The sequence below is a fragment of the Pseudorca crassidens genome, chromosome 9 (genome assembly GCF_039906515.1).
Source record: "Pseudorca crassidens isolate mPseCra1 chromosome 9, mPseCra1.hap1, whole genome shotgun sequence".
Taxonomy (NCBI): Eukaryota; Metazoa; Chordata; class Mammalia; order Artiodactyla; family Delphinidae; genus Pseudorca; species Pseudorca crassidens.
The window spans coordinates 2,979,935-3,006,175 of NC_090304.1; the positions used below are offsets into that span (position 1 = coordinate 2,979,935).

The 26,241-nt window shown below is 51.0% G+C and overlaps 1 protein-coding gene across 5 annotated transcripts in view; it reads left to right on the forward strand.

Moving 5' to 3' along the window:
- The first annotated feature begins 16,264 nt into the window (after positions 1 to 16,264).
- Positions 16,265 to 26,241, forward strand: part of SHANK2 (SH3 and multiple ankyrin repeat domains 2) — a 548,806-nt gene continuing 538,829 nt past the window's right edge. For 3 of the 5 annotated variants that reach the window (XM_067747965.1, XM_067747968.1, XM_067747972.1), the window contains exon 1: positions 16,266 to 16,500. The gene's annotated coding sequence lies outside the window, so the exon portion shown is untranslated. Of the gene's footprint in view, positions 16,501 to 26,241 lie in introns of all 5 variants that reach the window. The other 2 variants (XM_067747966.1, XM_067747967.1) reach the window with 1 other exon arrangement.

Consider the following 26,241-nt stretch of genomic DNA (forward strand, 5'->3'; position numbering starts at 1 on the left):
CGCGCGCCTAGAGCCCGTGCTCCGCAACAAGAGAAGCCACCACAATGAGAAGCCCGTGCACCGCAACGAAGAGCAGCCCCCGTTGGCCCCAACTAGAGGAAGCACGTATGCAGCAGCAAAGACCCAATGCAGCCAAAAATAAAATTACTTAATTAATTAAACAAAACACTCCTATCATCCTGGGAACCTGCCTCTCACATGTCAATTTTCACATGGCTCTTTTATGTATAGATTGTGTCAAATTCTATTTGACTTTTTTCCCTTGGTTGCTTCCATGAATAGCATATTTGGATCATAGAAACAAACACACAGTAAACTTCCAGAGAACCTAATATGTCAATTTATTTTCTTTCCATTCGCGTGGCTTCATCTCTTAACAGCAAATTCCACTAAGTGGAAGAATTTTTAAGCTACAGGGTAAGCCTGGAAGTGCTGGAGAACTGACCAGATCCTTAGGAAATTTTTTCCTTTCTTAAAAATAAAATCCTTTAAGAACGATTCAAAATTGATCTAATGACATAATAGATAATCCTGCATTCCTGCATTAAATGAGATTTATTTTTCAAAGATAAATATAAACCTTTCAACTAGGTAAGCAAGTAAGAGTACAAAGACTTTTCTTATTTCTAGAAATGTGAGAATTGACATTTGATCCATAATTTTAATGAGAAACAGATTAGTTCTGTGTAGGACATTAAGAATTTGTCCTGGGTATAGTATTATTTTAGACTATTATGTCTTTTCGCTCAGTGACTGGTGAAACTTTAGTTTTTTGGCTAATTGGTGAATTGGAATCATTTGAAAATATGGCTACCAGGGATAATTTCTAGAATGACACCAAGAAATTATGATCTCTGATAAATGAAGGGGGGCTCAGAATAGGAGAAAAATTGATTTTATTAATTTGATATCCCTTTCATAATGTTTGGATTTTTTTTTTAACATCTGTGCAATAGTTTTATAATCTAAAAAGAATGAAGGACTTCCCTGGCGGTCCAGTGGTTAAGACTGCCTTCCAATGCAGGGGGGTGGGTTTGATCCCTGACTGGGGAGCTAAGATCCCACATATGCCTCGTGGCTAAGAAAACCAAAACATAAAACAGAAGCGATATTGTAACAAATTCAATAAAGACTTTAAAAATGGTCCATATCCAAAAAATCTTAAAAAAAAAAAGAATGAAGAACATGATTTGGGAAGCATAATTCCCAATATTGAGGCAAATATTGTTAATCTTTTAGTATTTATTTTTGCAGGTGAATTTTTATGTATTTATGCATGCATGTGAAGTTATGAAAAAGTATATAATAGCAAACATATTTTCACATGCCAGTTTTCAAACTACAGCATATGGGAGATGTCTTTCTGTATTAGCAAATGTATCTTATTTAATGCTAATCTTAATGTCAGTCTCTGATCCGGCCAAGGGCTCAAGGTCTTTTCACATTCTAAGTGTATCAGTCAGTTTTTGCTGCAGTAACAAACAACCCTGAAATCTTAGTGGCTTTCTGCTCCCAAGGGTGTGTTTCTTATTCAGAGGACTGTTGCGGGGGGGGGGGGGGTTGTGTGTGTGGCCTTGGGTCTGCCAGACCCCCGGGCTCTGCTGGGCTGAGTTCCAGGCCGTGGGTCAGATGAGCTTCAGGTCAGCTCCCACCAAACATCCCTCATTCTGGGATTGGGGCTGAAGGAGCAGCACATCTGGGGTCTGTTCTTCTCACAGTGGACATTAGGAATATGTGAGGGCTGGCGAGCACCTATGCCGTGCTTCCACTGCCAGTCCAGGATGGTGGGTCCCATCCACCCACTGAACAAAGCAAGTCAAATCAACGGGGTGGGGAACTGTGCTCCACCCACAGAGGGAGGGTAGGGAGGGTGGGAGAACAGAGTAGCTATTCATGGAACTAAAAGACCCTCCAGTACACATATGGAAAGAGAGAAAAAAGGAAGTTGGGTTTCTGCTGGGTAAGTGACTAACAGTGTTATTTTGTTGCTGATAGAGTAGGTCTTCAAATCTTGCTCCATATTGTTTTTCAGACATGAATTGTGAGCATGTTGGTGAAATTATCAACTTTTTTTCAGCATGTGAGTGTAGAGATGAATGTATACTGCCGTCTTTTGTGAATTTTCTGCTTAGTAATACTCATGCCAAACTCAGGCTTTCCGCCCCCCCCCCCCTTTTTAACTGTTTACTTCCAAGTAAATAAACTCAAAATAATTTGAGTGAAAAAAAGAAAATGAGTAGAATATAATTTGTGCTAATAATAACACCAACATTAAGAGCTAAGAATAACTCACCTTTTGAGCACTTATTTTGAGCAGTTTACTTGAATTATCTTGTTTAATTCTCACCACAACTAGATAAGATAGTTATCACTATTATCCCCATCTGAAAGATGAGAAAACTGAGATCTAGAAGATGAACTTCTTTGTCCAAAGTCACACGACTTGTAGGTAACAAACGCAGGTCTGTTTGACTCCACCACAAGCTCAGCACTATAAACTCCAAAGCCACTATTTTAGGAGTGTGTGCACGCCTGTGATTTTAATATTCTCTTTCTTATTGATGTGGGAGGGGAGTAGATTGCATGCTCCCAGGGAGAGGAAATGACCTGTATTGGAATAATCCATGGGATGGTGGGCACCATACGTGGAGGCTCAGTCCCTAGGAAGTTTGCCCCCTGTATTTCTATATAAGATACAGCCTCACCATAAGCACTACTGAGGCTGGTCTATCCCGTTTCTGGTTCTCCTCTTCCCGAACACATTCCAGAGAATATTACATTTCCCGGCCCCTTTGAGGTTAGGCGTGGCCACTCAATGTTCCTTGGCCAATGAGGAATGAGCGTAAGCAGAGGCAGAGGCGGTTAAAAACGGATGGGGGTTCTTCTGGTGCTCTCTTCCTTTGCTGTGACAATTTTGGAGGCACATGGAGGTCAGTTTTTCTGGAAAGCCACGCAGACCCACAGTGGTGAGGGAGAAACAGGTTGTTATTGTATTAAACCAACTGAAATGGGGGGATGTTTGTCATCACAATATAACTCAGCCCATGCTGACTGATACAAGTTCCTCCCAGCTGCCTCTGGCACCACTTCTCTCTCCCCTTTTGAAGGCTTGCCAGGTCTTTTAAAAGAAACATTTCTTCATCTGTTACGTTAAGCAAGAGAATATGAGCCTAGCCTGCCACATTCTTTACTCTCTGATCTAACACCAGCCTGGCTCCTTGCTGGCAGCACTGGCGTAGGATGGAGTCTCCGTGGTAAGGAGCCCAGTGGGGCCCCTGCCAGCATTGCCATCTCCAGACGGGTTCAACAGCTGCCCCACAGCCCATCCGGCCCCGAGGGCGTGTCCCTTTGTGCAGCTAACAGGTCTTGGGCTCCTGTTCCTAGCCATGTATTAGAATTGGGGTAATGATGGCCCCTGGCTTTCATAGGCCACTGGACAGTCCGTCAAGCAGCAACGATCCAGTTAGCCCCCAGCCTTCCTTGTGCAATAATCATCAGCACTTCTCTGCAAGTTGCTTGGCAGGCTCTTTTGCAGCCGTTTCAGTAGTTATTAATCCCAGGACTCAGGGAGACAGGGCATGTTAAAAATAAAGCGACCAAAGTGCTGAAATTAAGTCTCTGGAAGCAAGTCAGGGTTCCACGTGGGACAATATCTCAGTCCCAGGCCGTGGCCAGCGGGTAGAACACTGCCTCTCCGTTGCCTGCACGCCACATGACCCAACTCCAACCACGAGGACAGCATTCACCTTCATCCTTCCCTAAGGCTCGGCCTGGAGAATCTTAAGCCAGACAAAAGCACACTCCATCTCACCGCTTTTATTTTTTTTTCATCATGCCTGCCACTTAATTTGCTGTTTTTCACAATACATGTGGCAACAAAAACTCGTCGCCATCCAAGCTCTCATTATAGAATCAAAAATAAAATGAAATAAAAGAATTCAGGTATGGAATCTATATTTAGAAAGAATTCAGGTATGGAATCTATATTTAGTTGTTATTAAAAGAATCGATGACATATTCCACAACTCTCTGTGCATTTTGGTTCCATCTTTATTTAGGTTTGATTCTCCTTTTTCCTTTGTATCTCTTGAGGCAGCAAAATACGGTCGCCTCCAGGCCTGTGATGCTCTCAGTGTAAGCTCTCTGCAGCTTTCACGTTAAAAGGCACTTAAGGAATATGTGGGAAGGCGCAGGGAAGGAATCATTAAGTGGAAGACACTGGTTATAATTCTTTGTCATGTGCATTTCGTGATTAAGTTATTGCTGGACCAATTAACCTTCCTGCCAGGGCCTAGAGTGCAAAGACTTGTATAGTAAGACCATTAATCATTCCTAACGAAGGAGGCTTCAGAGGACCTCTGGGCGGTCCAAGGGTTGAGCTGAAACCCCTGTTTTGTTCTCAGGCACCCACCTCGGAGGGTTAGAAAGCCCATCAAGTCCCCTTGCTCACTCCTCCAGCCAACACAGGGATGCCCGCTGCAGAATCTGCACCAGCTAAGCGGTGCGGACTATTGCCCTGAAACAGTCCAGTGTGTTCCTGCGGGGGCCTGATGGGGCTCCTGAGGGGTGTGCCCAGGGGGCCACAGGTGGGCCTCACACCTCCAAGAGGCACCGGGGAGACTGTCTTTTGTCCTATGAATAGCGAAATGAACGCTAGCCCCACGAGTGGACACGATAATGCACTGTCCTTCAGACGGAATCCTGGTTGAAATGGGTCACGCATGTGGAGGACAGCTACGCTTGCTGTGGGTGAGAAGGAAGCACCCAGCATGATCACCCATCAGGCACTGAGATAGATCACAGTTCCTAGAACGTGAGACCGTGGTTTCCTGAGTCTAGAGAGACACCCAGCCAGGGCAGACACAGTTCCGCTTTGCAGAGACATTGGCAAGAATGTCTAGGGGGAGATTTTGCTATCATAAAAAAATCATTTATTAAAAAATATTTTTTTATATTTTGGAATTTAAAAAACATGTATCGAAGTATAGTTGATTGACAATGTTGTGTTGATTTCTCCTATACAGCAAAGTGATTCAGTTATACATATATATATATTCTTTTCCATATGCTTTCCCACTATGGTTTATCACAGGATATTGAATAGAGTTCCCTGTGCTATACAGTAGGACCTTGTTGTTTATCCATTCTATGTGTAACAATTTGCATCTGCTAACCCCAAACTCCCAATCCATCCCTTAATTTTAACTGAACAGGTAATTTAAACATCAGTTTGTTTTACTATTGTTAAAAAACCAAATCAGTATTCTCAGAATAATGAAAAGTGCTTTAGGGGCTTCCCTGATGGCGCAGTGGTTGAGAGTCTGCCTGCCAATGCAGGGGACACGGGTTCGTGCCCTGGTCCGGGAAGATCCCACATGCCACAGAGCAACTAAGCCTGTGTGCCATGGCCGCTGAGCCTGCGCGTCCGGAGCCTGTGCTCCGCAACAGGAGAGGCCACAACAGTGAGAGGCCCGCGTACCGCAAAAAAAAAAAAAAAAAAAAAGTGCTTTAAAGTCAGTCCTCACTGTTTCTGTACATTCACCCCAAATTTCTGAGTTTGAAAGTGTGCCCCAAATTCAATGCAGCTGGAGCCCTTGAGTTGATGTCAAGGAAAGTTCTTTGTATTGAACCCAAATCACAAGAGTTAGACAAAGTCTAATTCTCCTTCTACCAGCCACTTCTTCAGTGATTTGATGGCGGCTCTAGTGCCTCCTTCTATTTCTAGATTAAATATCTCCAATTCTCTCCGCGAGTCTTCATAATGACAATAGCTAGCATTGAACGAGCCCTGACTTTGTGCCAGGTTCTGTGTTAAGCCACTTTCTGGGCACGATTTCATTTACCTTCATAAAAGGCAGTGAAACACATACTATTATCGTCCGTATCTGACAAACAAGGGATGCGGAGCTCAGCATACATAAGTAAACCCCCGCAGCATCATGCAGCTCGTACAAACGGGACCAGAGTCTGATCACAGCAGGTGCTCCCAGCCGGACCCGCCCACCAGGTTTCCACCTTTCTTCAAGGTGGCTTCTGCTCTCCGTGTTCTGGACTCCTGAAATGCATTCTTCCACTGACCTGTCTTGCCAAATATGTAACAACAACACGATTTCATATTGTTGAGGGGGTGTGGGTGGGGTAGTTCTGAGGTCCCCAAAGTTGCAAGGGCCCAATTAGCACAAGCTGCTACTTTCCGTAATGCAAATCGGAGAAACTGGAATCAAGGATGCTTGTGTAGCCTGCCTTCCTCCCCACTGCCTCCTCCCCCTCCCCCTTCTCTCCCCTCCCCCTCCCCTCCTCTCCCCTCCTCCTCCCCCTCCCCCTCCCCCTCCACCTCAGACATGTGCCTGGACCAAGGGGTGGGGCGACGAATTCCGACAGGGCAAGGTGGTTTCCCCATGAGAGGTACTCTTTATCTTTCGCGTCTGCCTTGACAAAAATTTGTTAACCTATTACTCTATTATTGTACTCATTGACAATAATAAAAACAATGTAACAATAACAGAACAATTAATCAAAGATAATAATGTAATAATAATAATAATTACACGATCATTTATGCAAATAAACGTCTGTGTAGCATTCTGTTCCCAGCCCTGGACCATCTCCATGTTTCCACTTCGCTGTGGAACACTGGGTCAACGTTGGGACAACGCAGTGGGATAATGAAGGGGACGCCTGGTGATGGGGGCAGGGGAGGTATCCCCTTTCAGGGCCCCTCCAGTCTCCAAGCTTCTGCTGTTGCACCTCCATTCCCACCTCGGAGGTCAGTTTTTGGAGGAATTTGACAAATGAAGAAATGAGGTCTCAGAGCTGTGGAGCAGCATTTCCCAGAGCGGGGCTCCCCTGCAGTGCATGAGATGGTTCTCGGGGGCGCCCAGACCCCTGCTGCCCCCGACACCGCCCCCCCCCCCCCCGAGGCATGAGCACTGTGGTGGCCCCGGCTTGGCCATCACAGTGGGCTGCTGGGGTGGAGGCGTGTCCTGGGCAGGGGGGTGGCGTCTTCCGGTGCCCTGCACAGCAGACCAACAGGAGGAACTCAGACCCCTCGGCTGGGACTCGGGGGCTCCCCTGGCTCCCGCCTGCGAGCCCCAGACACGGGCTCCTGTCTGAGGCCCTCACACCCAGCCTCACCCGAGGGAATGAGAGGGGGGCCGAGGGTCTGGGCATCTTGTTTTCTTTCAATTTTTTTTTAATTTAATTTTTATTTTTTTCTGGCTGCGTGGCATGTGGGATCTTAGTTCCCTGACCAGGGATCGAACCCGTGACCCCTGAAGTGGAAGCGCAGAGTCCTAACCACCGGACCTCCAGGGAAGTCCCCATCTTGGGTTCTTAAAACCTGGCAGATCCTACCCACACCCTGCGGTATGTGCCCGCCACTGTCCAAAGACAGAAAGTTAAATCACCGTTAATAAAATGATTCTGAGTTCTGCTTCCTGTCTGTCCTAAGGGTGGACCCTCTACTCCAGGCTGTCAGCGGAGAAGGCATTCATCTCTTGTAACAGAAAGTCAAATAATTCACCGCGGACATTTTCTTTTGAGTGTTATGTTACCTCTTTCCTCTAGAATTAATTTCCTTGACTCTGACCTCGGAAGGTCAGAGGGAGACAGCTTTGTTAAAAGTGAGAAACCTACCAAGTATGCTCCGTCTACTTCCCAGGTGGTGGCAACAGGCCAGATTCATCACCGTAGCCGTCATTCACTTATTTAAAACGAAGGTGTTTTACTCCTTTAAAAAATAGAGCAGTGGAGGCCTGAAAGTTGATGCTTCTAACAAAAACCAGCTCCGCATAATTGTAAAACTTAAATTGCTTTGAGGTTTGCTTTCTTGGGCACGAGAACCCCGACGGTGGGGTAGACAAGAGCTCTCCTTGGGAGGCACCCCCCCATCTCGGTGTCCCCGTGCGCAGGTGGCCTATCCTCTTTGTTGGGGGGGTGGGTTCCAAACATCGCCTCCTCTGCGAGGTGGATCCGGATTCAGGGCTGTTCATGCCGAATGCACGTCGGGGAGCCCCGTGTCTGCCGCGCCCCAAACACTGGTCCCTGGAAGCAGCTTCATCACGTTTCTTATATTAAATGAATTCAAAGACCTGGTGGGCGTGGCCGCCAGTTGACCTGTGAGCTGGCCCCGGGGCAGTCGGCAGCCCCTCACCCGTCCCCTGTGCCTGCATGTGTCTTCTGCCCACCGGGCCCACAGTGGGAGCCGTTTTCAAGGATGCGGCCTCGAGAGAGCAGAGTGGTACTGAGACCATCAGCCGGTGTTGCGACTGAGCCCTGACCTCCATATAACCTTCAGGATTTGGCGGGCAGACACGGAGATCTACTGGTCTTGCGTAGAAGTCTGTATGTAAGTTTCCTGCTGATTCCACCTGCCTGTCCGGAGCGGCTGCCTCTTTCGTCCGTCTCTCCTGGCCCTCCATGCATGCAGCCAGTTTGTGAAACAGCCCCTGGCCCCGTGCTCCAACCATCCCCTGCGAACGTGAAGGGCGCCCTGGGGATGGGAAATGTCAGGCGCCCCTGGGATTTCTAGCCCAGTGAAGGGACAGCAAGTGTCTGTGTACCATCAAGGTTCTCTGAAGGGAGGGGACCGTGAGCCACTCTCCGCAGGGGATGAGAAGGGAGGCCGAGGCCTCTGAGGACCTCGGGAGGATCTTAGAGCTGACCCAGGAGGGGTGGGAGCCCGTGGGACTTAAAGCAGGGCGGGAATTCCATGCACAGCTAGCCCAGCTGTCCAGAGGTGTGACGAGGTGGTGAGGGGCAGGGCTGCAGGTGGTTCAGAACCAGCAGCAGGTGATGGGGGACAGGGTTGGGGAGGTATGTTGGATGCAGGCAGGACAGGAGAAGGAGGATGTGAGGGACATGGAGATGTGAGGGGCTAGCACTAAAGCGTCTACAAACATTCATACAGAAACATTTTCCATTTCTCTCGGGTAAACACCTGGGTCGAATGTATTACGTATGGGGTTAGTTTCATGAGGAACCGCCAAACTGTTTTCCAAAGAGTTTGTGCCCTTTTATGTAGCCGCCAGCGATGTGTGAAGTTTCCAGCTGCTCCCCGTCTTCAGCCCTTTTTTCTTTTTAGTCATTCTAATAGGTGTGTAGTTTAAATTTGCATTTCTCTAATGATTAATGACATTGAGCATCTTTTCATGGGCGCTTTTGCCCTCTGAATATCTTCTTTCATGAAGACGGTGGCCTCGTCTTTTGCCCGTGTTTTCCTTGGGCAGCTTGTTCAGATTATTGCTGAGTTTTTTGAGCTCTTATTTTGAGCATTCTGGATCCAAGTCCTTTGGCAGATCTGTGATTTGCAAGAATTTTCTCCCAGTCTGTTTCTTGTTTTTCATTCTCTGTAGAGTGTGTTTTTCAAAGAGCAAAAATTTTAAACTGTGATAAATTCCAGTGTATCCATTTTCTTTTCTTTTATCATGCTTTTGTTGTCATAACTAAGAACGCTTTGCCTAACCAAAGACGGAAAGATTTTCTCCTAGCTTTTCCTCTAAAAGTTGTATAGTTCTATCTTTTACATTGAGCTATGATCCATTTCAAGGTAATTTTTTATAAGGTGTGAGGTTCCTTTTTTTTCCCGTATGGATGTTCAATTCTTCCAGCATCATTTGTTAAAAAGACTTATCATTTAAAAAAATATTTAAAATAACTTGTCCTTTTCTGTCATTTTCCCATGTTCAATTAGGGTTTTAACTGATTTCTATTACTTTCTAAATAGATAGTTAGTCTGTAAAGAATCTTTACATATTTAGAAGATGTAAAGAGGCTAGGAAACACAGTTAAGTCCACCCAGTTAGGAAGTGTGGAGCTGGGACTCAGGACCAAGCGGTCTGGTTTAATAGTTGCTGTTCTTAACCTCAACCCTACATCAGTCCTTTATTTATTCTACTTTTTTCATTCTCTTAAGAGGATTTTAAGGTTTTTTTCCCTCTAAGTCTCAAAAGTTCTCATTATATTTGCCCTGGCACTTTTTCCCCTTTTGTTCTGTTGATTCCAGGAATGTCATTTTTTCCTATTTCCAACTGTGCATTGCTCGTGAATAGAAAAGCTACTGGTTTCCTACAGTCCCCTTACTAAACTCTTTCGTGAGCTTTCAGTTTATTTCCTTAGATTTTTTCATCTAGACAATCATAGCACCTCCCTAAATGGTAAGTTTGCCTCCCTTTTCAAATATATACGTTTCTTATTTCATTTCCTTATTCCATTGCATTGGCTAGCACTTCTAGAGAAATATTAAGTGCTGGTAATGTTAGCAGGCCCCATATCGTTTTCTTTTTTTCTTTTGGCTGTGCCAGGCAGCTTGCAGAATCTTAGTTCCCCGACCAGGGATCGAATCTGGGACACCGCAATGAAGGCGCCACGCCCTAACCACTGGACCGCCAGGGAACTCCCAAGCAGGCTCCCGTATCTTGTTCCTGAATCGCATGAGAGTGATTTCGTGTTTCCTAGGGAACATCACGCTGGCTTTGGTTTGATATTTAAAACTGAACAATATCAAAATAGTCTCAAACAATACCTTTTTGTTTACGAAGAAGTTTTGTTCGATCAAACATTTCTCCTGATAGATTTGCTAATCGTGACACGTTCTAGCTTTATGGGAATAAACCTCACTGAGTCGTGGTGTGTTGTTTTATCAAAGCCCGGCTGTGTTCTGCCTGGAGATAATTTAAAAGGTTTTTGCTTCATTTGTCTGCTTGCCAAGCAAACCCCAAGAGCCTCTGAGCTGGTTACAAGGGGACTTTCTGGTATGTTTCACTTTCCCGGAGCAGCGTCCAGCGGCTCTTTGCTGTTTGGCGTCAGCAGACCACGCCCCCCGCCCCCTCCTTAGCGGGACTTGCCCTGGCCTCAGGTCACGTCACCTCCAGGGCGATCTCGGCTGTCCCTTTGGGCTTCATCTTCATGGACATGACACCGGATCACAGAGGGTGTTTACTTAATCTGGGGTTTCCCTGGAAAGCTTTGCCTGCGACAAGGACTCGGATGGGGGATGCTGTATTTGAGAGTTGGTACATGGAATCAGGAGTGAGGGCGTGGGGAAAGGGAGACACAGAGGAGGAAACCCCCCAATAAAGGGGTTTTGTTGAGGTCTGTGCCATAAGCATGGGGGCCACCAATGGTACCTCCTAGAGGCCTCAGAACTTCCCCCAGCAGGACTGTTCACTTGCTTGGGGGGAGCAGAGCATCTCCACCTCCAGTCTCCCAGGATGCTTCCGGGATGGCTGAGAGCTGCCCCTGGGGCCATAACTCCCGCAGTCTTCAGGCTACGCTGGCACCGTCAGGGGGCTGGCAGATTTCCTAGAGCAGAAAGCAGAAAGACGCTGGCCTGGGGGCTGCCCGACGGGGAAAGCCTCGGCCCCTCTGCCGGCCTGTCCTCCTGTCCGCTGCTTCCCCATCTGCCAGTCCAGCAGGGAGAGCTTCTGACCAGCCCCACCTACCATCACAGATTCCAGGAGAAGCCAGCTCTCCCTCGGTTCCCTCGGTGCTCCCTGTGTGAGCAGCCCCGACTCTCTGTTCAGATATCAGTCCCAGGGGGCTTTTCAAAACAAGTCTATGGAAAATAACTATGTGGAAAATTAAAGGAGAGTAATAAAACTCCTTGTTAAGATACAGAGGGCTACACGGGAGGCACGCTGGCAGAGGAGTTGAGGGATTTGCGAGATCTGGGAATATTTATAGTATCAGGTTATGGAACTGAGCTAGAAATTGTCATGAAATGACAAATAAATGAGTGTATGGGCCAATATTTGATGTGCGGGAACATGAGGGAAGTGGATCTCTTGCTACAGTGGAAAACATGTAGAAAAAATTGCAGAAGCGTAGGGGAGGCTGGCAGGGATGGGGGGATGGGGCAAACTTGCTGGCTGGAGCACCAACCTTTTCCTGCTTACCAGGCTTCCCCTGTGCACGCCTGATTTTACCTGGCTCTGACCGCATGTCCTTGGGTGAGTCCCATATATCCTTGCTGCCCAGTTTCCCACGTGTAAACTGAAGGGTTGGGCTAGGTCCTTCCCATCTGGGTAGGCTAAGAACCCTTCTCTGAAGAAGGATGCTGGCCTCCAGCATCCCAAACCCCGGACCTTCTCCTCGGGAGGGACGGACCAAGCCTACCGCTGAATGCAATGAACATCTGGGTTAATCAAAGCCACAAAATATTTATAATGTTTTTCCCAGGACAGAGGAGCTGGTTACGCTCGCATCTCTTCACGGTACGATGCCGCAGTTTCTAGTCCTCTGTAAAGCAGTTACTCTTTCTGGGAAGTCCTGGCGTGCCCCGTGCTCAGGGGGCAACCCAGAAATATTGTGACTGATGGTCGAATGCTTCAGGTTTCACAAGGAAAAAGAAAAGCTCAGAGATGGAGAGCGTTACATCTTTCTGCTAGCTCATTCACGCATCATCAGACATGTAGGGGGGTGGGGTGCGTCCAGGTAAAGGCAGCTTACAGAAGCAAAAACAGGCAGTTCTGACACCGAGAAGCAAAAAGGATGATTTCCCTTTTCCTAAACTGAGATGGAGTTACGGTGCTCTGTGACGTGACTGCTCCGGGTCCACCAGGAAGATCGCTTCAAACGAGCCGTGCACAGGGATGCCCGAAGGGGCAAAACACTGGCAGGCACGGGCAGTCAGGGGCTGAGGGTGCCCCCTACCCTGAAACACGTTCTCAGGGCATCAACGAGTGAGTAAAGGCATCGCTGCAGTGTTTTTGGATCCCCAGCCTTTTCACAAGAGGTTTTTGAAGACTGGAAGGACGTTGCCCAATCCGTACAAGGCTGAACTGGATACCAAAATGGACACAGAGAAACTGGGACGAAAGCAGGATACTGTCCTTAAAATGCCAAAAGACGCGCCGCACACAGAGCCCTGTTGTTGAGCAACAAACAGATCAGAGGCACTGGAGCGGGTGGCCGAGGGGCGTCCAGTTGGGTGGACGGGCTGGCAGAGGACTGGGCCCCCAGGGAAGTATTTCTTGAACACAGCAGAAGGGCTTTGGCATTGGAGCTCCCCGTGAGCACAGCAGCAATGTGTCCCTGGCTGCATTCTGGACAGCTGCTTCCTCTGCTCTCTGCAGGATGGTTCTAGAAATCCGAGCAAGAGAGTTTGGGGGGTGGGAATCTGGTTGGAGGGGATGATATCTTAGGGACTAGAGTTTGGAGTTGTAGGGCAAACAAGCCACTTTATTATATTTTTTTCATTTTTATTTTATATTGGAGTATAGTTGATTAACGAAGTTGTGTTAGTTTCAGGTGTACAGCAAAGTGATTCAGTTCTACAGATACGTGTATCTATTCTTTTTCAAAATCTTTTCCCATTTAGATATTACAGAATATTTAGCAGAGTTCCCTGTGCTGTGCAGTAGGTCCTTGTTGGTTATCTATTTTAAATATAGTAGTGGCAAACACGCCACTTCAGGTAACTTTTTTTTTTTTTGGGGGGGGGGCTTCGCCACGCGGCTTCTGGGACCTTAGTTCTCCGACCAGGGTTTGAACCTGGGCCCTTGGCAGTGACAGCGTGCAATCCTAACCACTGGACCGCCAGGGAATTCCCTGGATAACACGTTTTATTTGGGGTCATGGGGGGACTTGTGGAAGAAAGCACTCCCCCAGCCCCCTCACTCCCTATAAGCCACTTCCCAGAAGAGCCGCCACTGACAAACCCAAAGAACATCAGAACATTCTGCTGGCCACCCCTCCCCCTCCCCTCCCCTCCCCTCCCCTCCCCTCCCCTCCCCTCCCCTCCCCCTCCCCCTCCCCCCCAGCAGGATCCCCTGCTTCCAGGCCAAAGAAGTTATGCCTGCAAGATCCCGCCTGGGCTTCATTCTTCCTGTTTGAAGGATTATTATTATTTGATTGATTGCCTCCTTTATTCATTCAATAAATATTTTATTGAATCTCATGCTTAAGGGAGCAGAGGAGAGAAAGGAGCTTGCATCTTGGCAGCCGCCCTAAAGGAGTTACGGTATTTTACCCCATGTGTGTCCTGAAATACTAGGCCCCAAACACAACATTTTTTTCTTTTCTTTTTTTTTTTTAATCTAAGTGCTTTTAAAGACTTCTTTGAAATGTGGGACAATTATGCAAACAGGAAAAAAAAAAAAGTACCTAGAGCCAATATTTAACTTTGCCTTTGGTATGTTGATGTCACCGGCCCATGCAAATCTCTCAGGCATGTCCTATAAAACTGACTTAAAAAATATATATATTTATTCTTCACGGGGAGACATGGATTGAGGTTTTGCATAGTTGAAGGCTTGCTGTCCTGGAAGTACGTTGTTCTACATCACAGCCTGGACGCCGGTGTTTGCCAGCCCCTCCAAGCCGCCTTCAGGCTTGCACATCTTGGCGGCAGCAGGTGCTCCCCCTTTGCAGAACACTGGAAATCCCAGGACTCAGAAACTTCCCTAGCTTACTCAGAGACAGGTGGAGTGACCCGTGAATTACCAGGGTCTTGAGAAAAGTTGTGAGCCGATTGCTCGCACCTCAGGTTGGGAAGAGGGAAGCCACCGTCCCAGCTCGGTGCTGGGGGCCTGAGGCTCAGGACACCCCGCCCCGCTTTGGGTTTTGGCAAACCTAGCGATCCCGGAGGCCTGGATAACAATAGGATTCCCGGGCGTCTCCGGAGGCTGCCTTTTCGACTTCAGGATTCATCTGAGCGGTTGGTTTTAATTCCTCCACCCGCTAAAGCTTTTCCCGGCTGGGAGGGCCGCTGGCCGAGACACGCGTCTGCACGCCCTGGACGAAGCGCCCATCCAGGTGCAAGGTGGCCCGGGAGGCTGATGGCGGCGGAATACCCAGGCACAAAGTTTTCATCTGCTCTGCAAACCTTCAGATGGGCAATCAGCCTCTGTATTTCCGAATCCTGTGAACATAAAACACTCTGGGGCGGGAGCCGGCTGGGCAGAAGGAACCGGGCTTTGCAAAATTCAGGGACTTTCAGGTCCGCTGGGTTTCACCGGTTGTGTGGCCGGCGAGCCACGCAGCCCGGGGCGGGGCGGGGCGGGGCGGCGGGCGGGGCGGCCCCGGGCTGCTGCAACAGATCCCGCACGCCGCACGCGGGTCGCCACGGCAGGCGGGAGCCGGCCGGGGCCGGGTGGGGAGGGGTTGACCGGCCTCCGGGGGGTGCGGAATGATCCGGGGCGGGGGGCGCGCCTGAGTCCCCGGCCGCGCGCGCCCTTTGGCCGAAAGGGGACCCCTCCCCCAGCCTTGCCGGTCCCAACCGCCCGCTCCCGGCCGAGGGGAGGGACGGCCCAGCTGCCCCTGCCGGGAGCCCCCGGCCCGGCTGCAAAGCGGGGCGGGGCCGCGGCGTCCCCACCCCCTACCCGGACACCTGAGCGGCGGCGGCGGCGGCGGCGGCGGCTCCCGCGCTCCGGCCGGGCTGGGCGCGGCGTCGCTCGGGTCCCCGCGGCCGAGCCAGGTGCGCGCGGACGCCAGCCCTTCCCTGGCGGCTCTGACCGGCCCGGACTCTCTGAGCTGCGCCCCGAGCCAGGTGAGGCGGCGGCGGGGGGCTCGGTGAGCTTCGCGAGCGGGGCGGGGTGGCGGAGGCACCCCGTGCGGCCGGGAAGGACAGGAGGTGGCCCTCGGGCGCCCGATCGTCCTCACCGGCTGCGTTTTGGGTGCGTCTGGATTCCAGGAGTCAGCGGGTCCGCGCAGTCTCGGGCCCATAGAGACTGAGGATGTGAGGTTGGGGCAAGCGTTCTTCGCGTCCTGGTGGGGTCGCTTCTCTGTAGAGACCCCCCCCCCCAACTCCCCCGTCTTCCTTCTGGACTAGGGGTCGGTTTAAAATGCTTTGGAAGCGGCCTGGGGGCAGAGCGCAGGAGCACCGCCTTTGTCCCCCGCGCGCATGAACCCTCTCACCTCCAGCGCCTTCCCTTGGGGTAACGCAGGTGGACCTACCTCCGCCCCCTGCCTGGGATCTCCTTGCCCTAGGTCGCCGCCCGCTGGCCCGGGTACCTGGGCCCGCATGCCCGGCGGTAAAACTGGCACAGGGCCGCCAGGAGGCGCGCGGGGGCGGAGACAGGCGCCGCCGTCGCCAGGTCCCCGGAGACCCTGCGTCGGCTCCCCCGGCTCCGCACCGGCGCCCAGAACTCCCACCCAGGTGCGCGCGGCTGGAGCAGCGGGCTCGGCGAGGCCGGGGCCGGTGCACCTGGCGCAGGCCCGGGGGTCGCGAGTGGATCCCCGGGTCCCCGGGGCCGAGCAGAGCCCCCGCCAGGTGCCCGGCCTCTGCCCGCCGCGCGCCCCAGCCGGGGTGGGGGGCCCGGCTGGTGCCGATGAGCGGCCCCCCCGCGCCTGGCCGCCGCCGCCTCCCGTGAATTATGCAGGAGGCTGGCACCGGCGGGCTCCAGTTGCTCAAGTTTCCCTGGCAACTTTCGCCCGGGCATCGATCCGCCCGCGCAGCCCGCGGCCCCGGCGCCTCCGCTGGGTGTCCGGGCGCCGGGGGCGCCTGGAGACACCAACCGCGCACTCGCCGCTGGAGCTGGGACCGCTGGATTGTGCGCGCAGGTGCGATCCCCGCGGAGGGCCTCGCTGCCCGGGTTCGGAGGGTGCGGGGATAGGGGTGGACCTTGCTGCCGGGGCCGGATGACCTCGCCGCCGGTGTTCGGAGGGTGCGGGCCAGCGGCGTGCCTCCCGCGGGTTTGCGCGCAGACACTGCACGGGATGGGAGGGCGGGCGCGCGGGCGCGGTCAGTGTTTCCGTGGGGCTGGGGGCGTCCGAAGGGGGCGACGCCTCTGCTGGTGACAGTGGGCTTTCAGGCGGAGCTTTTAAATCGACCCCGGGCAGACGGATCTGAGAAGGCGCTCGGGCTCCCAGGTGGGAACTCAGGCCGCGGTACCTGCGGGCCCCGTGGCCGGCAGCTGTGGCCACGGTCCCGGGAGTCCTTAGAGGCCTTCCGAAAATAAAGTGGTTTCCGCGTGGAAGTTCGAGGTCGTAAATTGGATAGTTTCGTGACCTCTTTTTGTTTGAAACTCAAGTTCGAACGTTAATGAGGTCAATCCGCTAATTAAATTAAGCTCCAAGAATCAGAGAGATAATTTCGGAAGTCCTCCGTTGAGGGCGCCTTGATCTCTACCTGGGACTTGTCCCTCGGCTTTGCTGATCCGGCCGCAGGGAGAGCACGTGGGCGCTGGGTTCAGCCTCCATCCAAGTGCCGCGCTGTCCGCGTTAAATAATTAGTGACCACCGGTTCCGCGCCTGGGGGTTTCGGGACGACCAGAAGAGACCCCGGAAGCGGCTGCTTTTGGAGACCCGAGTTTTCAAACCACTTGTCCGCGATAACAAGGCTGCGTTTTGATAAAGGGGTTGAACATCTGTCTGCCTGGAGCTTTGTGCCCACTGGCGGTTCGGCAGTGATTAAGGGGGGGAAAGGTGGATGTGGCTGCCCTAAGGGGGGGTTAATAAATGGTAGCGTAGATTTTTGCCCAGAAAGTCACGGTGTCCTTAAGGAGGCCAGAGGGAGACGCTTGTCTTAATAGGAATTACGCTGCTTTACAAGTGTCTGGATGTAAGACTCCTGGAGTGCAGTGTTATCAAGGAAGCGGGTTCCATTATTATGTTGAGGAATTTCTGCTTTTCCAAGAAGAAAGAATTGGGTGGAAAGCTGGTGCTTCTTTGGGCCCCAGTGGAAGCGGCTGGAATTCTTCAAGAATCAAAAGGAGTCCTTTACGCATAAAGTGATTTTGTCTGTAAAGGTGGTTCCCAGTGGGCACTGTTGAGTGCACTTGTCTGCCTTGAACAAATTAGATCCCTTTGGGCGGTGGGCTTGCGGAGGCAATCTTTTTGCCTCCTGACTCCAAGGACAATTTGCTTTAGAAAGCCCTATTCACATTCAGGTGAATTTCCCAGAGGCTTTCCTTCATTCATTTTTTTTTTTTCTTGAAGTGCTTGGGGTTGTGAGGAAGGCCCCCACGCTGGCACCTAAGGGTCACCAATTTGGTCCAAGCCTCGCGGGGGGTGGGGGCCCTATTTAGGAGAAGCCTGGATCATCGAGGGTTCGGCAGGGGGGTCCGATGTGAGCAATGCCACCAGGAGGAAGATGGTGTTGTTCCAAGATAGCATTGCATTTTATATTTCATCGGTGCTGGGGAAAAGGATGGAAGAAAAAGCTTGACATACGAAAAACGTGCCGGGAGTGTGCAGGGAAACACTAGTTGAACTGATTTTTCTAGAAAAATAATTCTTTATCCTACTCGCTTTCTTTCTAAATACGTCCTGGAGTCCTAAATGATAGAGTTCTGGTGTCCTTGTCACCTCGGGTGAGTACAGGGGCCTTTTCCAAAGTGGGGCTCAGTTTGGGGCTTGCTAAGGGAATGGTGGGGATGAATTCAGTGTGGACCCCAGCCCCTGACCGCTGAACACGTTTCCCCAGGATTCCAGCTCCTGCTCTGTCAACTGAAGGCACGGCTTGGTGGCAGGCTGTTGGATCTGGAGTCCATAGTTACTCCTGGGCTGGGTGGGGTGGGGCGGAGGGGAGCGTGGGTGGAAAGACCAAGAGAAAAGTACATTTCTTGTCCTGGCTTGTCCAGGCTTGCCTTGTCCTGGGCCCTAGGGAGGGAACATTTAGGGTCTTCGGTCATCCATGTGACCCCTGGGGCAAATTTATTGAATCCTCTGCTTTGATTGAGGGGGTAGTTTGTGGATGGGTGGGGAGGAAAGCACCCCAAACAAAGACCTGGACTTTTTCATGTTGGGAGCCCCCAGCCCTCACCTGGGACTGACTGGGTGAAGGGCTCGGAGCAGGGCCGGGTGACCCTTGTGACCTGGCCACTGCACCTGACCCGCCCACCCGAATGAGGGGCCTGCCATTCATTCCGAGGTGATCTAGGTTATATCGGAATTTCTCTGCACACTGTAAAGTCGAGTCAACAAATAATCATCTGACGGCCAAAGCTGGCCACAGGAGACCACCACGGGAGGTTCCAGGCCAGCGGGGAGAAGAGGGGGATTGGACCATCAGTGCACGGTGGGACAGGAGCTGTGATGGAGGTGACCGCTGGGTGCTGTAGGGCACAGAGAGCATCCCCAACCCAGTCTGGGAAAGGAAGTGGGTGGGGGATCTAAAAACACCTGGATGAGGCCTGGGGTGTCTGCATTGCCCTGGGACCTGGCGGGAATGGTCTGGTTCTTGCTCTGTCAGCTGTCAGGTTCTCACCTTCTGCCTGGCCTGGCGCTGCACTCTCGCCATAGATGACCTCATCCAAGTCTCTCAAAACTCCGGAAGGAGAGAGGTGCGATTGGTTATTATTCCCAATTTACAGATCAGGGGCCTGAAGCTCGAAGCAGTGGAGCCACTCGCCCCAGACCACACACCTAGTGCGCGGTGAGCTGGGGTCACACCCAGGTAGCTTGGGAGAGCCCAGCCCTTAAGCCTGCACACCGCACACGTCACCCGGTGGGAGAATTCATGTGGTTAGAAGATGATTTTTCTTGTTACTGTGGTGTGAGAAAAACTGTAGCCAGAAAGTGAAAACCAGAGTTTCTGATCACACTTCTTGAGGTGATAGGCCTTTTTTTTTTCCTTTGAAAGCTCGTTCAAGAAATGCTTGGAAAGGGCTAAAAATGTTAATGTCAGTGGCTCCAGTGGTTGTTCTGAGATGGGTCTTTGGGGGACAAGAATGCATCGAGCACAGGCCTTCCCACCACTCAAGGGGTTTGCAGTTTTAACGGAAGGGAAAGGGGAGCCCACGCCCAATACTGGGGCAGATCCCAGAGGCTGCCCGGGGCTCAGGGTCGTGAGCTGTGTCGGTCTTGATGGTTATGCCCCGGGGATGGACCAACTGAGGCGTGTGTCACTTCCGGGGGTTGGGGGGAAGGGGGTAGGCAGCAGAAGCCTTCAGGGCTGCTGGGAGCTAGTGGGCAGCTGCAGGGCCCCCGGTGATTGGCTGCAGGAAGCCAGTGCAGGAAGGGGTGGGACAGGGTTTAAAAATTGTCCTTGTGAGGTTTTCAGAGTCCTCTCCTTGACTCTCAGGATGGAATGAAGCCACAGGCTCCAGATGTCAAAGCTGCAGATTTTTCTTCCTTCCTTCCTTCCTTTCTTCCTTCCTTCCTCCCTTCCTCCCTCTCCTTCCTTCCTTTCTTTCCTCTCTTTCTTTTTCTCCCTCCCTTCCTCCCTCTCTCTCTCCCCCTCCCTCCCTCCCTTCCTACCTTCCTTTCTTGTTTTTCTTTTTTTTTTTTTTTTGCGGTACGTGGGCCTCTCACTGTTGTGGCCTCTCCCGCCGCGGAGCACAGGCTCCAGACGCGCAGGCTCAGCGGCCACGGCTCACGGGCCCAGCCGCTCCGCGGCATGTGGGATCTTCCCGGACCGGGGCACGAACCCGCGTCCCCTGCATCGGCAGGCGGACTCTCAACCACTGCGCCACCAGGGAAGCCCCCTTTCTTGTTTTTTTCTTATGTATACAGTCACCTTGATTATAATTCATGAATCCATTAGAAACTGACATGGATCTTTCCGTTAAGACATCTAGATTCTCATGGGCATCTGCTTTCCACTCATTAGAAAATCCAGGTTTACTTGAGAATGGGGAAGAAAAGCCGATATCGTAGCGTCATTATGACAAGTCCTCACCTCATAGGAAACCTGAAAGGGTCTCTGGGCACCCCCAGGTCACAACACTGTGTTGTCTTCACAGACCTGCCCACACTCAAGTGTCTTCTGGAATTCCTTCTAAATGTCAATGGGCACCTGGACAACACAACGTTTTATTGCTCTGCTGGTTTCTAGGGTGCAGGTCCAGGGTTAAATAATGTGCCCAAACTTAGCATTTTCAAACTGTCCAGGCTTATCTTCCAAAAGTAGCGTATTACTCCCTTTACCAGCTCTCCCTGCCAAAGAGAGACCCAAAGCGTTAACTTTGTGTCTTAGTTAACTTAGCGTTAACTAAGTGTTAACTGCAGAGAAGTTAGGTGGGGCTCCGTTTCTCGCCCCAGACCTAGTTATTTGCAATCCCAAACAAACGCTAGCGCCACACACGCAGGACAATAGTCCTTCCTGAAAGGCCAGAGTTCATATGATGGGCCTCTCGGGTGAGGGGCTTCTGGCCCACCCCACAGAAATTCTGTCTGAGGCCCAAGAAGCAGGCCGGGAGCTCCCCAGAGGGTGCCACTGTCAGGGGTTCTAGGAACGCACTTTGAGGAAGATGGTTGGCCGGAGTCCTGAGCTGCTGCTTCAGTTAAAAAGGCCTGATTTGGGAGGTGCACCTGGAGGCCTCCGTCAGGTGGATAATCACTGCTCACCCACACTGGCTCTACCTCGCTGGGACAGCTTTCTTCCAAACAAATTTCTTTTTGCCTCTCGACTCCCTTAACATTGTTTTAAAAAAACTGTATGTCCTCTCACACGTTTCCTGCAACATTTTTGTATGGACAGTGCAGATACCCAGCAAAGCTGAGAGAATTGCACCCTGAATTGCTTTATACCCACCCCAGATCCTTCTATGAACCATTTCCCTAGACTCCCCAGGCATTTTCAGGTCCGCCTTTAAAGTTGTGCTTCGTAGGTTTAAATATTTGCCGAGGACGTAGAACGTGGTCTGTGAGGTAAATATTGACATTTGAAAAGTAACTGTTCCCTGACTTTAACCGTATCCGCTGCGGCCCAAAGTGTGGCTTGACACCCACCTTTGCTTGACAGGTACCTGGAGGGCCTTTAGGGGATGCTGTTTGCTCCTCTCCTTTCCTGGATTTATAGCCCCACTTCCCCGAGGAGTTTTATCCTGATATAATAGACTTTTATGCTTGTGGGTCTTTTATTAATCGATCAAGCATATTTCTCTGCAAGGAAAATAATACGTACATTGATTTTTAAAATTTTCTGTAACCTCAAGTCACTAAGTATTTTTTAAAAAGTCACTTCTGGATTGAGAAAGCCCTGTGATCAAACACTATATATACATTAGAGATTTTTAGAAATGGAAAAAGGAAAATGTTCCTGGAACTGCCTCTCTCAGCGATCAGGCAGTGGGTGTTTTTGGTATTTAAATTAAAGCTTTAGGTGAAGTTCCCCCTTTGTTTGGTATCCGGGAGTCCCCTCCCCACGAGATTCAGAGGCGGCTGGACGGCCTTTCAAAGGTGAAAGATGGGAGGGGCTGCTGGGAAGAGGGAGACCCCAGGCCTCTCTGTGACTGGGCTGTTTCAGAAAAGACTGATTCCCTTTAGACTGGACCCCTTGGAAAGGGTCCACGCACCCCAGTTTGGAGCCCCCTGCAGGGCAGGAGAGGGAAATGGGCAAGAATTCAGCCCTGCCCTCAGGGTTCCGGCAGGTGATTTCCCCCCCTGGGGACAGGGTTGACACCTAGGTGACAGAGTGACACAGGATGCCACCTGTGTGCTCCACATGGGCCAGGCCCTGTGGATGGGGGTGTCCTGCCCCAGACTGTCAACACTCAGGGTTCCTCCCAGGGCTGCACAGGAGAAATGAGAAACAGGGCCCATCCTCCTGGCCAGGAGCCTGGACCGCCAGGACCCTTTCCCAGGGGCTCTGATGGGCCCATGGTGTGGCTTGAGCCTGAGGAAAGGCAGGACGGAGCAGTGGGGTCTGTGTCCTGCCAGATTGGGTCCCAGGAGGCTTGGGGCACAAGGAGAGGGTCACACATCCTGAGCAGAGCTGAAGGCTGGCCTGGAGGAGGGAAATGAGCCTTTGAACCTTCCTGAAAATTCAGCCTGGGCTCCCTGCCCCGGGGCCGATGAAGGCTGGGTTGGGGGCGGAGGAGGCAGCTTATTGCACCCCAGAAAGCACATGGCACAGCAGCTCCTGTCTGGGAGTTTTCCTGACCCCCCATCAACCGGGGCGGGGTGTGGCAAACGATAGGGATTTGCCTGTAGACCCCATCAGCAGGCAGGCAGGTCCCCGGGCAAGGACCAGGTCCTGTTTCTCTGTATCCCAGGGTTCCGGAGGGGTACCAGTTCGGAGTAGCCCTGTCCTTGGAGCTGGACAGCACCAGTGGTTCCACACTTCCCCTCCCACATGTGTATTCAGCTTCCGGAAGTCACAAAACCAGTCAGGCCACTGGCCTGTTCCTTCTTGGCCTCACCCTGAGGGTTCAGACCGGGCCAGCCCAGTAGCTGCACTCAGGCCTGGCCGCTCCCTGCCACCCACATCCGGGATGTCGGTTCGTGGCAGGTGGCACGTGAATTTACATCCACCAAGATTACCTCTGGGATGTTTACAAAGCTGGTGCGCTGGGACGGGAGGGTGGGGAAAAAATCAGCTGCGGTTAGATGCTTATTTTGTTAAAACTCGGAGTCCAGATGAAGGTGGGGGTGGAATTCCTGAAGACGGTTGTGGCGAGCCTGGCGTGTGAGGTTAATTATTCTCCAAACCTGGGGCGGTGAACGGCACACCCTTGGTTCCCAAGAGTTTCAAGGCTTCTTGGCTTTCCTGCAGCGAAATGGTCCAGAAATATGTGGGATGAGGCCGCCTGGTGTTGGTGTGTTTTGATTCTTTGGGGTCCCTTCTGGCGATGTCCCAGGCTGGTGAGTGACAGCGTGGGTGTCTGTGCTGAGTCGGTAGGATTCTGCTCTGCCTCTTGATCTGTTTCTCTTTCTGATGAGGTTCTTTGGGTCGTGGGGGAGGGACATCCACTCAGACCAGGGTCAGGGGTGTATTGGGGGACCCAGGACTGTCACTGTCACTGTGGGGCTAAACGGGCACCCGGAGTTGTCTTTCCGTCCGTCTCTCTCCCTCGGTGGACCATCTCGATGACTTCACATTGCGAAAATCAGGGTAACAGCGAGTGTGTGAGCTGTGCAAGGCTCCACGTGCAGACGCACTCCATTCCCACCACAGACCCGAGAAATGGGCACTTGTATCCTCATGCTCGTTCTCCGGGGAGGAAACCAAGGCAGAGGGAGCTGACCTGACTGCCAGGACCCTACACCAGGCAGCCGTCCACTCCAAGGTGCAGAATTAGGGACCCATCCTGCCCCATCCTCTGTGTCATCTCAGGGGTGATGCCCAAGCTGACCTTTCTGCTCCTTTCAGGGCGAGTGGGCCAGGGTAGCACAGGACTTCTCAAACTTTTGGTCTAAGGACCCCACTCGCCTCTTTGAAGAGTTTTTTTTTGCTGTACGCGGGCCTCTCACCGCTGTGGCCTCTCCCGTTGCGGAGCACAAGCTCTGGACGCGCAGGCTCAGCGGCCATGGCTCACGGGCCCAGCCGCTCCGCGGCATGTGGGATCTTCCCGGACCGGGACACGAACCCGCGTCCCCTGCATCGGCAGGCGGACTCTCAACACTGCGCCACCAGGGAAGCCCCATCTTTGAAGAGCTTTTAAGGACCCCAGAGAGCTTTTTGTTTATGTGCGTTGTATCTCCTGATATTTATCCTGCTAGAAATTTAAAAAGAGAATTTAAACCTATTTGGTTAGTAATGCATTTAAAAATGAGAGTACTAAACCTACATGTGTTATTGTAAATAAAATATTTTTATGAAAAATAGCTATTTTTCAAAACAAGAAAAAATGAAGAGAGTGTTTTACATTTTTGCAAAATCTCTTTACTGTCTGGTTTAACAGAAGATGGCTGGATTTTTGTATCTGCTTCTGCATTTAGTCTGTTGCAACATCACATGTTGTGTAGCTTCTGGAAAACCCTGAAGTACACTTGGGAGAGGGTGAGAGTGAAATAACAACTAACGTCTTAGTGTTATTATGAAAATGGTCTGACTTCATAGACCCCCTCAGAGGGCTTTGCGGAACCCCCCCAGGGTTCCCTGGATCATACATTGAGAACCACCTGAAGAAGCATGGGACTGGCAACACGGACAGGGTGTGGGTCTGAAAGCTGGCTCTGCCCTGTAGTCGGGTGGATGTTTCTAACACGTGTCCCTTTTCTTGTCATTCAGGATGCATCTGTGAAGTTTAGTTGGGGACCCCAGAAGGTCATCAGGTGGTCCCCACCCCATGGGACAGGCTCGCTGGTGGCAGAGGCTAGGGTGGTAGGATGTGGGCTCAGCCAGGCGGGAGCTGGTCTGATCCACAGCTGGTACTTTGCTCTTAGGGGTGTAACTTGTGTGTGTGATGTCACCAGGAGCTAAATTGTGTGGCAGTGACAGGTGGGGAGCCGTGGCAACATTGTAAAGCAAGAAGGCTGTTTTCTGCTACCAGGGTCCACATGCAGAGGGACCGGTGGACAGAGGTGGGGTGGGGGGACCAGGGCAGCCAGCGGGAGGGAGGAGAGAACTTCCATGCTTCTTCCTTTCCAATCTGGATGCTTCTGTCTCGTGCCTAGTTGCCCTGGCTAGAACCGTCAGTACAGTGTTGAATAGAAATGGTGAGAGAGCGCGTCCGTGTCTGGTTCCTGATCTCGGGGGAGGGGAAGCATCCAGCCGCTCACCGTTAGTTGTGACGTTAGCGGTGGGTTTCTTGTGGCTGCCCTTCATCAGGTTCAAGAAGTTCTCGTGTCTTCTTTGTTGAGTGTTTATATCTTGAAGGGCTGCTGGATTTTGTCAGGTGCTTTTTCTGCATCTCTTGAGATGATCAGCTGCTTTTGGTCCTTTATTCTATGAATACGGTGTCTTACATTAATTGATTTTTTGATGGGAAGCCGATTTGGTATTCTTGGGAGGAATCCCACTTAGTCATGATTTATTATCCTTTTTATATGCTGCTGGGTTCAGTTTTCTAGTATTTGCTGAGCTTTTCGTGTGTATGTGCGTAAGAGCTACGGGTCTGTAGTTTTCTTGGGATGGTATCATGGTAACGGCAGCCTCAAAAAATTGTTGGGAAGTGTTCTCTTCTATTTTTTGGAAAAGTGGGTGATGAATTGATATTAATTCTTTTTTAAATTGAAGTATAGTTGATTTACAATGTTGTGTTAATTTCTGCCATACAGCAAAGTGATTCAGTTATCCATATACATACATTCTTTTAAAATATTATTTTCCATTATGGTTTATCAGAGGATATTGAATATAGTTCCTTGTTCTATACAGTAGGACCTTGTTGTTTATCCATTCTGTATATAATAGTTTACATCTGCTAACCCCAAACTCCCAATCCATCCCTCTCCCACCTAGCCTCCCCCTTGGCAACCACAAGTCTGTTCTCTATGTCTGTGAGTCTGTTTCTGTTTCGTAGATAAGTTCATTTGTGTCATATTTAGGATTCCACATATAGGTGATATCATGTGGTATTTGTTTGACTTAGTTCACTTAGGATGGTAATCTCTAGGTCCATGCCAAACGCAAATGGCATTATGTCATTCTTTTTCATGGCTGAGTAGTATTCCATTGTATATATGTACCACAAC